This window comes from Monodelphis domestica, chromosome 3, assembly GCF_027887165.1.
Source record: "Monodelphis domestica isolate mMonDom1 chromosome 3, mMonDom1.pri, whole genome shotgun sequence".
In the NCBI taxonomy this organism is placed as follows: Eukaryota; Metazoa; Chordata; class Mammalia; order Didelphimorphia; family Didelphidae; genus Monodelphis; species Monodelphis domestica.
In genome coordinates this window covers 282,311,827-282,329,585 of record NC_077229.1, presented here as the reverse complement: position 1 = coordinate 282,329,585, position 17,759 = coordinate 282,311,827, and the positions used below count along the sequence as shown (strand labels likewise).

At 31.2% G+C, this 17,759-nt stretch overlaps 1 pseudogene; it reads left to right on the top strand.

Moving 5' to 3' along the window:
- The first annotated feature begins 17,275 nt into the window (after positions 1–17,275).
- Positions 17,276–17,387, top strand: LOC130458686 (small nucleolar RNA U3; annotated as a pseudogene).
- The last annotated feature ends 372 nt before the right edge of the window (positions 17,388–17,759 follow it).

Here is a 17,759-nt window from a genome sequence, read left to right as displayed (position 1 = left end):
TGCATTTCACAATGCTTTCTCTCTTGTTTATTCATAAATTTTTCACCTATAACATCTCCCTATATACCTATTCCATATATACATTTGGATTTTATCTGTGGTGAATTGTATAAGTGTCTTTATTAGTCTTAGCCTAAATGCTTTCCGAATTAGCCTCCCTGCTTTGATTCAGCTGCAGAGTGGTTTTCCTAAAGTCTGACCATGTCAATTTCCAATTCAATAACTCCAATGATTTCAAAATATCTTCATATACAATATAAATAACTTTGGTGGATAATCAGTGCTTTTCACAACCTGGTTCTTTCCTGTCTTTCTTATCTTTTTGAGCATTACTACCAACCATGCACTCCATAGTCCAGCCTCAGTGGATTACTTGCAGTTTTTTTTTTTAATATAACCTTTAATTTTTCATCTCTGTTTCTGTGCACTGACTATCTCCCATACAGACTGGTTTTCAAGAATATTTTACCTCCATGGCTCCAATTTTTAGTACTACTGATTTTATTCAAGATTCAGCTCATGTCATCTTCTGCAAATGGGTTCTCTTGGACCTTCCAAAAGTTGTATCTTTTCCCTGATATTACTTTTTACTTATTTTGTATTTGTCTTTTGTTTTTCTACTTGTGAGCATGAATAATTCTATGAATTAAAAAAAAGAATTTTCTATGTTTAAATTACTTTAATAACTTCTAGAGATACAAATCCAAAACTCAAACAGTCTCTGGCCTGAAGGAGTTTGCATTCTAATGTGTATTATAACACGTACATTTGACTGGGGACTAGAAAAGGAAATTATGCTTTGGGATGGCTCAGAAGTGTGAAAGAGCACTGAATATGCAGGTCAGGAGACACATTTTTTAACATGTGTGAATTTTATTTTATTTTATTTTTTTTGTTACAATAATCACTTTATTTCCCTCCCTTCCCTTTACCCACCCTTCTCACAGCTGGCACGCAATTTCATTGGGTATTACTTGTGTCCTTGATCAGAACCAATTTCCTTTTTGTTGTTTGCACTAGGATGTTCATTTAGAGTCTATATCCCCAACCATATCCAGGGGAGGATAAGGGTAGTGACGGGTAATGCTTAAACTGTACTCTCATCGTAACTGGCTCAAAGGAAAAAAAAAACAAGCATAAACTCAGTAGAGTATAGAATTCTATCTTACCCTATAGAGAGGTATAACATGAATAAGACAAGGGAAGGGGGAAGCAATTGAAAGAAAGAGGAAGTGGCAGGGTGACAAAAAGCAAAATACTGATGAAGAGGAAGAGAGTAAAAGTGAGTAGAACAGAATCTAAAGGAAATAATATAATGGAGGACAATACATAGTTAGTAATCATAATTGTTGACTTTGAATGTGATTAACTCACCCATTAAATGGAAGCAGATAGCAGAGTGAATAGAAAACAGAATCCTATTATATGTTGTTTAACAGAAACATATTTGAGGCAGAGTGACACACAGATTCAAGGTAAAAAGCTAGAGCAGAATTTATTATGCACCATCTAAAGTAATAAAAAGCAGGAGAGGCAATCATGATTCCAGACAAAGCTAAAGTAGAAATGTATCTGATTAAAAGAGATAAGGAAGGAAATTATATTTTGCTACAGGGTACTATAAAAATGAAATAATATCATTACTAAACAATTATGCACCAAATGGGATAGCATCTAGATTTCTAAACGAAAAAATTAAAGGAGATAATTTCTAAAGGAAAAATTAAAATAGATACTAAAATCATACTAGTGAAGGATCTCAGACTTCTTTCAGAACTAGATAAATTGAACTCAAAAATAATTAAGAAAGAAATAAGGGAAGTGAATGAAATGCTAGAAAAAATTAGAGTTAATAGATATCTGGAGAAAACTGAAAAGGGATAAAAAGGAATATATCTTCTTTTCAGCAGTTCATAGTACATATACAAAGATCAGCCATGTTCTAGGGCATATAAATAAAGCAAAGAAATGCAGAAAAGCAGAAATAATGAAGGCAAAATTTTCAGATCATTATACAATAAAAATTATAATTAACAAAGGTCAATGGAAAGATAAATTTAAAATTAATTGGAAATTAAATAATCTGAATTGTCAGAACTGGTGGGCCAAAAATGAAAACATAGAAACAATTACAACCTTCTTTAAAGAGAATGATAATGAGGAGACAACATATCAAAACCTATAGGATACAGCCAAAGCAGTACTCAGGGAAAAATGTTTATCTCTGAGTGCCAATAGTAATAAAATTGAGAGGGAGGGAATCAATGAATTGAGTTTACAACTTAAAAAATTAGAAAAAGAACAAATTAACAATCCCCAGATAAAAACTAAATTGGAAATCCTAAAATTTAAAGGAGAAATTAATAAATTAAAAGTAAAATAACTATTGAACTAATAAATAAGACTATGAACTAATACTTTGAAAAAATAAAATATATAAAGTACTGGTTGATATAATAAAAAAGAAAGAAGAGAATCAATTTAACAGTATCAAAGATGAAAAGGGTGATCTTACCTCTAATGAAGAGGATATTAAGGTAATTGTTAAGAACTCTTTTCCTCAGTTATATGGCAATAAATATAACAATCTAGGAGAAATGGGAGAATATTTAGAAAAATATAAATTGCCTAGATTAACAGAAGAAGAAATAGAGTACTTAAATAATTCCATCTCAGTAAAAGAAATTGAACAAGTCATCAAGGAACTTCCTAAGAAAAAATCCCCATGGCCTGGTTGATTCACAAGTGAACTCTATCAAATATTCAAGAAACAACTAATTCAAATACTATACAAACTATTTGACAAAATAAGCAAAAAATGAGTCTTACCAAACTTTTTTTATTACACAAATATGGTACTCATTCCAAAGCCAGGCATAACAAAAACAGAGAAAGAAAACTATAGACCTATCTCATTAATGAACATAGAAGCAAAAATCTTAAATTAAATACTAGCAAAAAGACGACAGAAAGTTATCACAAGAATTATTTACTAAACCGATGATGGTGAACCTATGACACATGTGTTAACACTGACACAAGTAGCCATTTTTATAACATGTGTCCACATGCTGGCTAAGCAAGCCTTGGGTCCTGGGAGCTGCCCAGGGAGCCTCTCTCCCACAACTGTGGCCATGTCCATGTCCCAACCCAGCCCTGGGCAGAGGGGTGCTCCATGCTCTGGCTGTGGGGGCAGGGGGGAGGAGGAATGTGCATGGAATGAGCATGTGTGAGCAGGCAGAGTGGGGGCAGTGGGTTTGGAGGGACCATTGGAAAACTGAGTAGGGTTCCAGCACACGTGCAATGGAAGAGTGCCTGGAACCAATTACCAGACACTACTTTTAGCATCCTGAAAAATATAACATTGTCTTTACTCACAATTTTTCCTTCTATGCACTTTTGTGAGACCTTATTCTTAGCATTAAATAATATTAAAACCAAAAAAAGAAACAGATTGACAGATGAAGGTAGTATCTCTTGCTTGGGCTTGAAGTATACAAAATACCAACCTTCAATTGAAGATTTAGCCAATGAAATTCAGCAACAAAAAGTCACTAATAGGCAGGTTAGTTAAAGAATTCTGCCTCCCCCACATAGTTATCTTAGTTCACAGCACCCCACACAAGTTAAATAATATCAAGACCAACAAAATAAACCAACTGACAGATGAACAAAGAAGTCACTAAGCAGCTAAGTTGAATAATTAGGTTTTGGTTTATTAAATTCAGTTATATATTACAATAATACATTTTTTTGTTATTTAAACTATAAATATTGCAAAATTATGGTTTTTATTCTTGAAATTATGCACCACCCGAGTTATTCTCAGTTTTTGGCAAATTTCAAACATCAAGCTCAAAAGGTTGCCCATCACTACACTAAATCATTCACATAACTGACCATAGCAATATTCAAACCAACAGAAATCACTTATTTATCTCAATAGATGCAGAAAAAACCTTTGACAAAATATTGCACTCATTCCTATTGAAAACACTAGAAAGATTAGGAATAGATGGGCTTTCCTAAAAAATAATAAACAGTATACAAGTAAAACCATCAGCAAGCATCATCTGAAATGGAGGTAAGTTAGAAGCTTTTCCAGTAAGATTAGGAGTGAAGCAGGAATGCCCATTATTATCTCCATTATTTAATATTGTACTAGAAATTCTAACAGTGGCAACTTGAGGAGAAAAATAAATTGAAGGGATTAAAATAGGCAATGAGGAAACTAAACTATCACTCTTTGTAGATGATATGGTGGTAGATTTAAAGAATTTTAGATAATCACCTAAAACACTAATGGAAATAATTAACAATTTTAGCAAAGTGGCAGGTTATAAGATAAACCCATATAAGTCATCAGCATTTCTTTATATCTCTAACAAAATTCAGTAGGAGGAATTAGAAAAAGAAACCCCATTTAAAATCACCCTAGACATTATAAAATATTTAGGAATCTATTTGCCAAAGCAAACAGTGGAATTATATGAGCATAACTACATGACACTTTCCTTACAATTAAAACAAGATCTAAATAATTGGAAAAATTATTTGCTCAACAACAAGCTAATATAATAAAAATAACAACTCTACCCAAATTAACCTAGTTATTCAGGGCCATACCTATCAAACTACCAAAAAACTTTTTCACATAATTAGAAAAAATATAACAAAGTTCATCTGGAGGAAAAATAGATCGACAATATCAAGAAAAATAATGAATAAAAGTGTGAAGGATGGGGGCCTAGCAGCACCAGATCTTAAACTATACAAAGCAATGGTTATCAAAACAATATGATATTGGCTAAGAGGCAGAAGGGTTGATCAGTGGAATCAACTAGGGGTAAATTACCTCAGCAAGCTAGTGTTTGATAAAACCAAAGATCCCTGGTTTTGGGGGAAACAACTCACTATTTGACAAAAACTTCTGGAAAAACTAGAAAACAGCATGGGGAAAAATAGGATTATTTTCAATATCTTTCTCTCTGTACCAGATACATTCAAAATGACAAATATAAAGAGTGAAATCATAAATAAATTAGGTGACCATAGAATAATATACCTGTCAGAATCTGTGGGAATGGAAGGAATTTAAGACCAAACAAGATATAGAGAACATTACAAAATATAAAATTAATGACTTTGATTTTAACAAATTAAAAAGGTTGTGTGCAAAGAAAACCAATGCAACCAAAATTAGAAGGAAAGCAACAACATAGGGAAAAAATTATAACAAAACTCTGACAAAGTTTTAATTATCCAAATATATAAGGAATTAAGTCAAATTTACAAAAAATCAAACCATTTCCCAATCTACAAATAGCCAAGGGATGTGAATAGACAGTTTTAACATGAAGAAATCAAAATTATCAATAAGCACATGAAAATGTCTTCTAAACCCATCCTGATTAGGGAAATGTAAATTAATACAATTTTGAGATGCCACCTTACACCTAGTAGACTGGTCAATATGGCAGCAAAGGAAAGTGATAAATTTTGGAGGGGATGTGGCAAAATTGGGACACTAATACATTTCTAGTGAAGTTGTGAATTGGTGCAACCATTCTGGAGGGCAATTTTGACTTATGCACAAAGGGCTTTAAAAGAATACTGTCCTTTGATCCAGGCATACCACTGCTGGCTTTGTCCCCCAAAAGATAATAAGGAGAGATTTACACAAAAACATTTATAGCTGTGCTCTTTGTGGTGACAAAAATGGAAAAATTAGGGAATGTCCTTTGATTGGGAAATGGCTAAACAAATTGTGGTATATGTTTGTGATGAAATACTGTTGTGCTGAAAAGAATGATGAACTGGAGGAATTCTATATGAACTGTAATGACCTCCAGGAATTGATGCAGAGTGAAAGGAGAAGAAACAGGAGAACAGCATACACAGAGACTGATTCACTGTGGTACAATCGAATGTAATGAACTTCTCTACAAGCAGCAATGCAATGATCCAGGGCAATCCAGAGGAATTTATGAGAAAGACACTATCCACATTGAGAGAAAGAATTGTGTGAACAGAAACACAGTAGAAAAGCATATGAATGATCACATGGTTTGATGGGGATATGACTAAGGTTTTGATGTGAAAAGATTACTGCATTGCAAATATGAATAATATGTAAATAGGCTTTGAACAATGATTCATGTATAAACCATTTAAATTGCTTGTAGCTCCAGGAGTGGGGAGGGGGAAAGGGTGTAAAAAATCATGAATCAAGTTACCTTGAAAGAATATAGTAAATATTTTTTTAAAGAGGAAGCTATAAGGTGGTATAGTTGGAGGGAGTGAACATGAATTATATGATATCAGAAAATGAATATTAAAAATTGTATTGGCATATAATCTGATAAAATTAAAAAATAAAACAAACCAAAAGAATATTGGAGCTCAAAAGAGGGAAAAAAAAAAGATATATAATAGAATGAATGGAATGCTGGATCTCAAGTCAGAAAGACCTGAGTTCAAATGTAGTTTCAGATATATACAAACTTTTTGACCCAGGGCAAATCATATAGCCTGTCTTTCTTGGTTCCCTATTCTTTTTAAAAGGGGTCATAATAACACCAATATTCTTGTAAGGATAAAATAAAATAATGTTAGTAAAACTCCCTGTCAACTTTAAAGTACTACATAAAGTACTCTTTATATTGATGATGATCATGAGAGTAGAATTTGTCTTCACATAACTAATCCAAAATTGCCTCTTTTTGCCCAATGATTTATTAACTACTAGAAATAATTAAAATAATTTCAATCATTCCACATTCTTTTCTAAGTTTAAGAAGTATCTCTTATATAAAAATATTTTTGACTTTTTTGATTGACAGAAATGATCACTACAGTTTAGAGGATTTGCATTTTTCTTATTAAAGTAGAAATCTTTTCAACCCTTAGAATTCTAGCATATTTAAAAAAACACACAGGCATTATTGAATCAATGTGCTATAGCTAATGCATGGAAGAGATATCTTTCTGTCAAGTTTAGACTTGATTACTGGGTAAGTGCTGTTAGAAGAGCCATATGTTCTATTCACAAGATGACTTAGCCCTCCCCAGGCATCTCTTGAGTGTGTCATGGATTGGCAGTTTTTCTAACTCAAATGATAAATTGATTGAAATCAAAGGATATTGTCTGAAGCTCCTGCCCTATGTTGCCTGCATGGCTAAATAATTTGTGAAAAACTTGATTAAACTCCAACATTTATTTTGGAAATAAATTGCACAAGAGGAAAGTGTACACTTTCTCTAGGTTTGTTATCTACTTGCTCACTTGGAATTTGGTGATTAAATGGATGAAATAGTTGTAGGTTACATTAAGCCTCAACTTGTTTTTAGGGAAGCTGATATCACTACAGAAATACCATAGACTTTTCAAGGAAAAAAAACAAAAACAAAAATATAGCTTTCTCTGGCACACCAGATAGTTTGTTTTGCAATAAATTCTGATATGATAATAAAGTCCTATATTTAAAACAAATGCCCATGAGACTTACCTTTAAAGTGGAACTGAGAATCTCTAAAATATATTGGAAAGTGACCTGAGATGAATTATCATAGAAGAAATGTCATGGCATTGGAAGGAAGAGTGGATCTTTTGAATTCACAGAAATAAATGGATAGCTTGAGGGAGGAAAAAAAAAAACTGTATCACATTTCAAGAGTTCTTATCACAAAAGGTTCTGAAAATTTCAACAATGCTATACAAATGCATCTTCTATAAAGGATTAGTTTCCTTTGTAAATTTTTCTAAAAAAATTAAAGATTTTTTTCTAACAGGGTTCAAGGTTGTTGAGTAACAACTTTCAAATAATACTACATTTTGCATAGAGGAGAAAGTGAGCCCACAAAATAAAGTAGTATTTTTAATAAAAGCATCTCTGAACCACTAAGATTTACTTATAGTATCAATCATTATATTTAAGCCATGTACTCATTTTGAATTTATTTTGGTATAGGGTGTGAGATAATGATTTAATCCTAATTTTTCCCATACTATTTGGAAATTTGCTAGCAGTTTTTGTAAAATAGTGGGTTCTTATCCCAAAATCTGGGATCCTTGGGTCTATAAAACACTGGATTGCTGGTATGATTTACCCCTAGTCTATTCCAATGATCCACACTTCTATCTCTTAGCCAGTACAATATTGTTTTGATGATCACTATTTTATGGCACAGTTTAAAATCTCAACTGCTTGGTCAATGTTCTTCATATGTTTAAAATTAATTCCTTGATATTCTTGATCTTTTGTTATACAAATTGAACTTTATTATTTTTTTGTAATTCTATAAAAATGTTTTTGGTAGCTGTGGCATTGAATAAGTAAATTAATTTAATTAGGATTGTCAATTTTATCATATTAGCTCATCCTGCACATGAATAATCAATGTTTTTCTAATTGTATAAATCTAGTTTTAATTGTGTGAAAAGTATTTTACAGTTCTGTTCATATAATTCCTGTGTTTGTCTTAGAAGGTAGATTTTCAGATATTTGATTTTGTCTATAGTGATTCTAAATGGAGTTTCTCTTTCTAACTCTTACTGCTGAGTTTTGCTTGAAGTATATAGAAATGCTGATTATTTTTGTGAGTTTATTTTGTATCCTTCAATTTTGATAAAATTATTAATTATTTCTACTAGCTTTTTAGTTGATTTTCTAGGATTTTCTAAATATACTGTCTTATCATCCGGAAAAAGTGATAGTTTAGTTTCCTCATACCATCCATTAATTTTTTTTCTCTAATTGTTACCACAAGCATTTCCAGCACAATATTAAATAATAATGGTGATAATAGGCATCCATGCTTCATTGCTGATCTTATTGGGTAGGCTTCTAACTTTCCAATTGCAGATGACAAATAAAAGGTACTTATTGTTTTGAGAAAAGGCCCTTTTATTCCTAAACTTTCTAGTGCTTTCAATAGAAATGGGAGTTATACTTTGTCAAAGACTTTTTCTGCATTTATTGAGATAATCATGTGATTTCTGCTAGTTTGCTTATTAATATAGTCAGTTATACTGTTTTCCTAATATTAAAACAACATTATATTCCTGGTATAAATCAATTCTGGCCATAGTGAATAATCCTAAAGTCTCTTTGCTAGTAATTTATTTAAGATTTTTGCATCACTATTCATTGAGGAAATTGGTCTATAATTTTCTTCTTCTGTTTTTGGTCTTCCTATATTAAGAATCAACAACATATTTGTGTCATAAAAATAATCCAGTAAGACTTCTTTGTTTATTTTGCCAAGTAGGTTACATCATTTTGGGATTAATTCTTCTTTAAATTTTTTGTTAGAATTCACTTGTGAATCCATATAGCCCTGGAGATTTTTTCCTAGGAAATTCATTGATGGTTTGCATAATTTCTTTATTTGAGATGGGATTATTTAAGTATTTGGTTTCCTCTTTTATTAATCTGGGAAATTTATATTTTGTAAATATCCATGCATTTAACATAAAGTGCCACATTTATTGTTGTATACTTGGGCAAAATAGTTCCTAATGATTGTCTTAATTTCCCATTTCATTGGAGAATTCACCCTTTTCGTTTTTGATACGGGGATTTTGATTCTCTGCTTTCATTTTTAAAATCAAATTAACCAATGCTTTATCTATTTTATTTATTTTTTCATAGAACCAACTCCTAGTCTTATTTATTAGTACAATATTTTTTTTGCTTTCAATTTTGTTGATTTCTCCTTTAATTTTTAGGATATCTAATTTAGTCTTTAATTGTGGAATTTTTAATTTGTTCTTTTTCTAGTTTTTCTTGTTGTTTTGTTGTTGTTCCATGCTCAATTCATTCATCTGCTTTTTTTCTCTATTATATTCATATAAGCATTCAAGGATATAAATTTCCCACTAAATGTTGCTTTGAATGTATCCCATAACTTTTAATATGTTGTCTCCTCATTGTTATTCTCTTTAATGAAATAATTGATTGTATTGATAATTTGTTCCTTGATCCTCACTTTTTAAAGAATTAAATTATTTAATTTCCAATTAATTTTTAATTTGTCTTTCCATGAACCCATATATAATTTTATTGCATTATGATCAGAACAAGTTGCATTTATCATTATAGTTTTTTTGCATTTGTTTGTGAAGTTTTTATGTCATAATGCATGATTAATTTTTGTTTATGTATCATTTGCTCCTAAAAAGAAGGCATATTCTTTTTTATCTCCATACAATTTTCTCCAGATACCTATTAAATCTAACTTTTTCCAAAATTGTATTCACTTCCTTTACATCTTTTTTGTTTGTTTTTTATTAGATTTATTAAGTTTTCATAGAGAAAATTTGAGGTCTCCCACAAGTATAGTTTTGCTGTCTATTTCCTCCTTAAGCTCTTTTAGTTTCTGCTTTAAAAATCTGGAGGGTATACCATTTAGTCCATATATATTAAGTACTGATATTACTTTATAGTCTATATTACTTTTTAACAAGATATATTTACCTTCCTTATCTCTTAATCAGATGCTTCAGTTTTATCTGAAATCATGATTACTATACCTGTTTTTTTATCTTATTTGAAGCCCAATAAATTTTGCTCCATCTCCTTACCTTTATTCTATGTGTGTTTATCTGTCTCAAATATGTTTCTTGTATACAACATATAGGATTCTGATTTTTAACCCACAAAGACATCCACTTCTGTTTTATAGGTGAGTTTATCCTATTTACATTAACAGTTATTATTACCATCTGCTTATTCCCCTCCATTTTGTTTTCCTCTTTTAATTGTGCTCTTTCATCTTCTAATCTGTCCCTTTACACAAGCTATTTGCCTTTAATCACTTACCCATTCCCTCTCCCTTATATTACTCCCCTTCCTACCATCACCCTTCTTATTTCCTTTCGACTACCTTTCTTACTCCTCTTCTACTTCTCTATAGAGTAAGACCAGATTCTATACCACAATGAGTCTGTCTCTTCTTATCTCTCTGAACTGATTCTGATAAGAGTAAGTTTTAGGTATTATCCATCACCATCCTCATGCACCCCTCCATCCTAATAGTTGTTGTTGTTCTTTTATGTGCCTCTTTATATGACATAATTTACCCCCATTTTACTTAGATCTTTCTGTTTCTTTCAGTGAAATCTTGACTTTTTGTCCCTTGATTGTTTTTTGCAAATTATCTTAAACAGTTAACTATCATATCATCTGTCTATGTATATTTCTAACTATTCCTTGAGTCAGGAAGAACTGAATTCAAATGCTGCTTCAGATACTTACTACTTGTTGAATCCTGTACAAATAATTTAACCCCTATTTGCTTCAATTTCCTCAGTTGCAAAATAGGTATAATTAATAATATTCACCTCCCAGGATTGTTATAAAGGGCAAATGAAATAAAATTACAAAGTGCTTAACTCAGTGCCTGGCACCCAAAAAGTGTTGTATAAAAGTGAGTTTTTATTGTTGCTTTCATTATTACTATTACTACACAAGACTACCTTCATATTTATATTAGATAATTATTTTAATGGGAGCTTAGCCCAAATGACAACAATAAATCTCAAGATTGATGATATGTGAGCAAAACAATAGTCAGAGACATTTTACATTTTAATGGTTCTATTAATAAGAAAAAAGGGATATAAAATGAGTCTATTCTTCATTTTAAAATGCTAGGAAAAGAACAAAGTAGCATTAAGGAAGAAAGTAGAAGGGAAATGATTAAATACATGGAATAAATTATTAAACCTGAAAGCAGAAAATATTGACATGATAAATAACATTGTATTAAAGACCAATGAAGTTGACAAGATATCAAAGTGAATCAAAATGAGAAATATAAAAATTATCTAGATAAAAATGAGAAATGCAATCAAAGACATGAGTATCTGTCATTAGTAAGAGATCAGATACTTGTCTTCCTCCAATATTGCTACAAAAGAAAATTTAAAAATTATCAAGTGTATTCTTAAGTGAATTTTTTTATTTAAATTGAAACTTTTAAAGCAAGGGATAGACAACTATATGTGTGTGTGTACATATATATGTATATATATATATATATATATATATATATATAAAACAACATTTAGTAAAACAAAATAGATATCCATCATAAATGCATTTAAGGAGAAATTAGTCACGTAAACCATTGATGGATTGTCAGTATCTTTATAATAATGAGATTTAAAATTATTTTTGCTAACTTTCAAAGTCGTAATAATGTCAATGGCTAGTATAGGATAATATTTAATAAATTTTTGTTGACTGATAGATACCACAGAGAAATTCCAAATAAGGCCTTTAGCATATATTGCCCACATATTAGGGAATATGGAAAAGTTAAATAAAATGAAAAATTTCTATTGAAAAATACTGTTAACTATTTTATAATGTGGCAAATATTGCTGTGTTCTCTAAACCTGACAAAGATAAGGAAAAACATGAAAAATGTGGGTCAATTTCATTAATATTTACTAAATTAGTAAAAATCCTTTCACATAATAAAACATTAATATATAACTTAAATACATTGAAAAATAGCATATAATGATTGTTTTTTTTTAATAGTATAACAAGGATATATTTGAAAAAAAGAGCTAATATATGCCATGAGATACACAGGGAAATTGCTTATTATTAAAAACCATATGTAAGAAGCAGCTTTCATTACTTCTCTTCAATATACTTTTCAAAAGGCTATCTGTAGATAAGAATTGAAAAAGAATGAAAGGAATAAGTAATGGTAATGAAATGAAGAAAATAAAACATTATTATTTATCAGTGACAAGGTAATGGTCATAAATATTTAAAAGATTCCATTAAAATGGGAGATTTAATGAAGTAGCTCAAACAACTACAAAATCATCTATAGTTCTATATAAAACCATCAGAAGACAGAAAAGACAATCAAGAAATAAAAATGCCAGTACAGTAACAAAATGCTAACTTATTAAGCTATTAAGTTACTCAAAATTTCTAATAATGATCAAATTTAAATGGTACTAACATAAGGTCAAACAGAAGAATTTGAAGAATATCTTCCCATATAATTAGGTTGTTGTGATATGTTCAAAATTCAATAATCCTGACAAAGATTTGTTGATTTTACTAAATATCAATAACAATTGAACAATAAGTTATGCTATAGAACTAAATATATAAGGTGTATATGGAAATCATGACTATCAATAAAGACTAAATGAAAAATGTTATGGAAAAAAGAGATTCATCTAGCAAGATTCGGGCCATTTCTTGTAGCACTGGGAATTGGGATCATGTGTGTCTATGTGATCTATTTTAATATATATATATATAATTTTTTAACCTTTTCTCTTCCTTCCCTATTCCAGTTTAATGTGGGTTAGGGATCATTATCTATCCCTCCCCAATACTCTAATCTTACCTCTTTTCATGATTTTATTTGTAGACTTCAAAGGTATAATTATCTTATTACCTTTTCATGATATACATTCAAGTCATTATTTAATTATTACTTACTTATAAAGACTTGCTTACATATATAATTTTCTTCAGCTTAGTCAATTTTCATTTAAAATTTCATTCTCTTTCAGCTTTGGATTATTTAGTAAGAAAGAAGGAAATTTTAAAAAATATTTTTGGAATCATCTTTTCTTGAGTCTAAACTTTGTAGAATAGGCATTTTAGGATGAAAGCCAAACTTTTTATTTTTATTTTTTGTATTTTGTATTCTAGCCTCTTCCTTCTATCCTCATCTTCCATAAGCAATGTTTTGTGATTTAAATTGATGTTACATCATCATGCCACCTTCATCCCCCCAGTCATATCTTTTCTTTTATAACATTTTTTATGTTTCTCTTTTGTAATTTTTCTTTAATAATGTCTTATGGCCTATGCACTACAAAAGGATTTTCCTTTATCTTTTAGGTGACATAAGTTTTTAAAATATTGTGACATTCCATAATTGATAGCCACATTTTATCACTGGAGAAACTGATGTTAAAAAGATTAGTTGCAGATGTCTTGTGTATACTTCTTTATTCTTTGTTAAGAAATGTTAAATGATAGATGGTGAATATTACATTTTATGTCAGCTGCAAGTGCTTTATTGAATAGTTTCACTATTTTGCCTAACTATTTTTAAAGGAAAGAGATAATGATGGGAAGTTATTAAGCCCAAATAAAATGTATCAATAAGAACTTTAAAAAATAAATCAAAACATGTGTCTTTGATTCAAATAACTGTAGATTCAAATCACTGTGTTGCCAATTTTCTTTTTTCAAATGACATATGGCTCACTCATTTCCTCCTATTTAATTTAGTCCATTATGTATCTGTAGTTTGATTCCATGATAGATATACTGATGGACAAGCTCTATGGACCATCCACCTGCTTATTATAGTTTTAACAATGAACATGTTATTACACTTTTTTCTCCTCAGCCCCATTTTTGTCAGGACTTTTAAGTGAGTAGGAATCTTACTGGAGAGTTTGCAATATTTCAAGTGCCAACACCATCACAAAGCAAGAATATCTGGAAAACTTTATCATCAAACAGAAATCTCTCACAAACACCTTTGATAAAAAATATCTTCCTGCATTATCTTTTAATTAATGGTTGCATTTAAAAGGTCATCAAACAAAGTTATCTTGGTTGCTATATTCTCAAAGAATCTTTAGCACATTCCCAGTACACACCATTTGAAAGAACCACTTTACACAAGCATATTTCTTTCTAAAGTCTTATTAAAAATACACAATGAAATTCTATGTACTATTTACCTTTTAATTGACTTTTTGACTGTAAGGAAGTAGTCTGCTATAAAATATTATTTTGAGGTTTGTACATTCCCTTCTCATAACCTGATCAAGGATGTATTTTATATGTGAAGAATATTTGCATTAAGGCTTTGTAGAAGTGGAATAGTAAAATTAATGACTTTTTAAAAACTTAAATTTATTTATTTTTTTATTGTTGGTAATATTATAACACCTAGGTACTTCCCTATTTTCTCTCTCACCATTAGAGAAAGCATCACTTGAAAAAAAGATATATGTGCAATTAAAACTAGGTCTTGCTCATCTCTATTTCTCTGTTCTTTCTCTGAAAGTAGATATACACAAGACATTCTTCAAGAATTATTTCTGCTGCTGTATTATGTTTTCTTGATTCTGCTTAGGCAGTTAGTATATTTGTTCAATTACTTTTTCTGAGATTGAATTGAATTAACTAGCATTTGTTCTACTAACCAGAGTATCTCATTTTTGAAAGCCATCATTGATTTTATTTGTTATCAATGTTTTGATTTATTATTGAGTGAATCTTTCTCATAATTTCCTTTATTTCCTCTTTATCTGTTGTGAATTCAGCATTTTCATTTTTGAATGTGTCAATTTGGTTTTCCTCTTATTTATTACTATATCATTAAAAGTTTACCTGCTTTATTATTTTAAAAATATACACCCAAGTCATGTTTCTAAATCAACAGTGTATTTGGGGCATTTCTTTTTGTTGTTGCTATTTACACATTTTATTTTCTTCTATTTATTTTTTATTTCTTTTTTAATCTAGTACTCATCTCTGTCTTTTAAATTGAACATCCAATTCATTATTCTATTCTTTTTTCCATTTGTTGGGGAAAAATTGGTGATATACATTTCCCCTTAATAACTACTTTGGATGCATTTCAAAATTCTGGCATAGTTTTTTAAATGAAATTATCTTGTCTTTCAATGATTTGTTCTTTGACAAACATATTCTATAGAATTAGATTATTTTATCTCCATCAAAGTTTAGATCATTTCTTCAAATTATTGCAAAGGAGAGGAGGAAGACAAGGGAAAGGAGCAGAAGTTAGAGAGGAACAGAGTCAAAGGAAAAACAGAAAGTAAAGAAAGATAATGATGTAAGGAGAAGAGAAAAGGAAAGTATCAAGAAAGAAGAATGGAGAATAAACACAATATTAAGTATTTATTTATTATTTCCAGATTAGTGCAAACCTAAGAGGAAAGAGAACCAGAGATCTTCTGAGCTATCTACTTAGAAAGGATGAGACCCTGAATCAAATCCAGAGGCTAATCTCTTCTTGCCAATCAGCAGAGGAGAAAAAAAACAAGAAACCAATTTCAGAGCCAAATTTCTGAAGACCCAAATATTGATTTGAGCCAAATGATTTCACATGCTACTAATCACATTGGCTCTTAGTGTCTACTTCTGAGAATGAGGCAATGTTTTGATTTTGCCTTGTGGTTTTTTGTTCTTGTTTGCTCCTTTGTTTTGATTATGTTAGCTATTTAGCAACAAGGAATCTCTTCAGAAAAAATTGGAAAATGGGCATATTGAGTGAAGTTAAAATCATCTACCCTCAACTCTTCTACATGAAATAATGAATTTTGTAGTCCATTAAACAATAAGAATCTGCCTCTTCAATCTTGTGGTCAATTGGAGAATGTTTTAGTACTAGTAAAATTGTTGGGTAGAAGAAAACACAGGTTATTTTATTGATTATATCCCCATTCAAAGAGTCAGAAGCTATCAATTACCAAATATGATTATATTAAATGTAAGAGAGAGCTATTAGTTCTGCATTAGTAGAGAATTAGGGATAACCCATTAAATCTCTTATTTGGTTAATTGAAGGTAGTCATCATCATGCCCATCTTATTACCAAAGATGGAATAGTCTGAGGACACTCCCTAACTCCCTTAGAAGCTGCCATTTAGTTGGTAGTAGTCTCTCGGTAACCGAGTATGACAATTGTCTTTGTGCATTTTCATCTATGGTGTATAAATGAGTGCACAAAGACACTTGTGGGTGAAGGAGATTTAAGTGGAAGAGTCAATGCACAGAGACAGTCCTACTTTCTTGGAGTTGGAAGCCTGGGTCCAGTGGCACGAAAAGTTGTTACACCTGGAGACTTCCTCAGCTGCGTTGGATGGCCGTGTTGTCTTTTGTGCTCCAACACGCCCTGAGCACTCCACAGTGCTTTGCTGCATCGCCATCTCAGCCGTTGAACCTTCTTGTTGGTTTCTTCCGTCTGTTCAGCCAAAGCAGTCTTCACATGCTGGGTGAGCAAAGCCCTGGTTCACCAGGGGTCCACGACAACCTGATGGCTACCCTCACAAGGTTTAGCCGGCCTGTCGAAGCCGTTGCCTGGGGTGTGGCCGCTGCCGCATGCTAGCAGCTACTGGGAGCCACAAGTGAGAGCTGGGTGTCAGGTGAGGGTCAGAGGTTGGAGAGCTGCCCTAGGAGGGCACGACAAGCCCTCCATACCAGAGATGCTACCCTTCCCTGAGCTCCCCATACACCCCTAGACTATACTTTCAAGGATCATTTCTATAGTATGTTACTAGAGAATTGTGGCTGAAAATGTAGCACGGAGGGCCATTTAGTAAGATGATAGGAATCAACATGAGGACTAATAGAAATTCAAGCAACACAGATATTGTAAAGACTAACAATTTCATGTGAAGTCCATGACATATTGACTCTACCAATAGTCAAAGACTCCTGTGGAGATTTTAGCCCTTGCCAATCACACCATAATGAGTTTTTACTGACTTCAGGAAGCCTATAAAAGAAACAACTATCTCAGGAAGAGAAAACTCAGTTCATTACAGAGTAGATTTCTGTAGTCACGGCAACGAGACATGCCAAAGCTTTGCATTCACAGTACAGGCAATTAGAATAGATCATACCTCAAATTTTAAACTGTTGTATTTCATAAACACTCTACATTGCTAAGATCTCCACAAATTAATTTCTACTTTTTCTGCAAAGATCCTTCACCTCTTC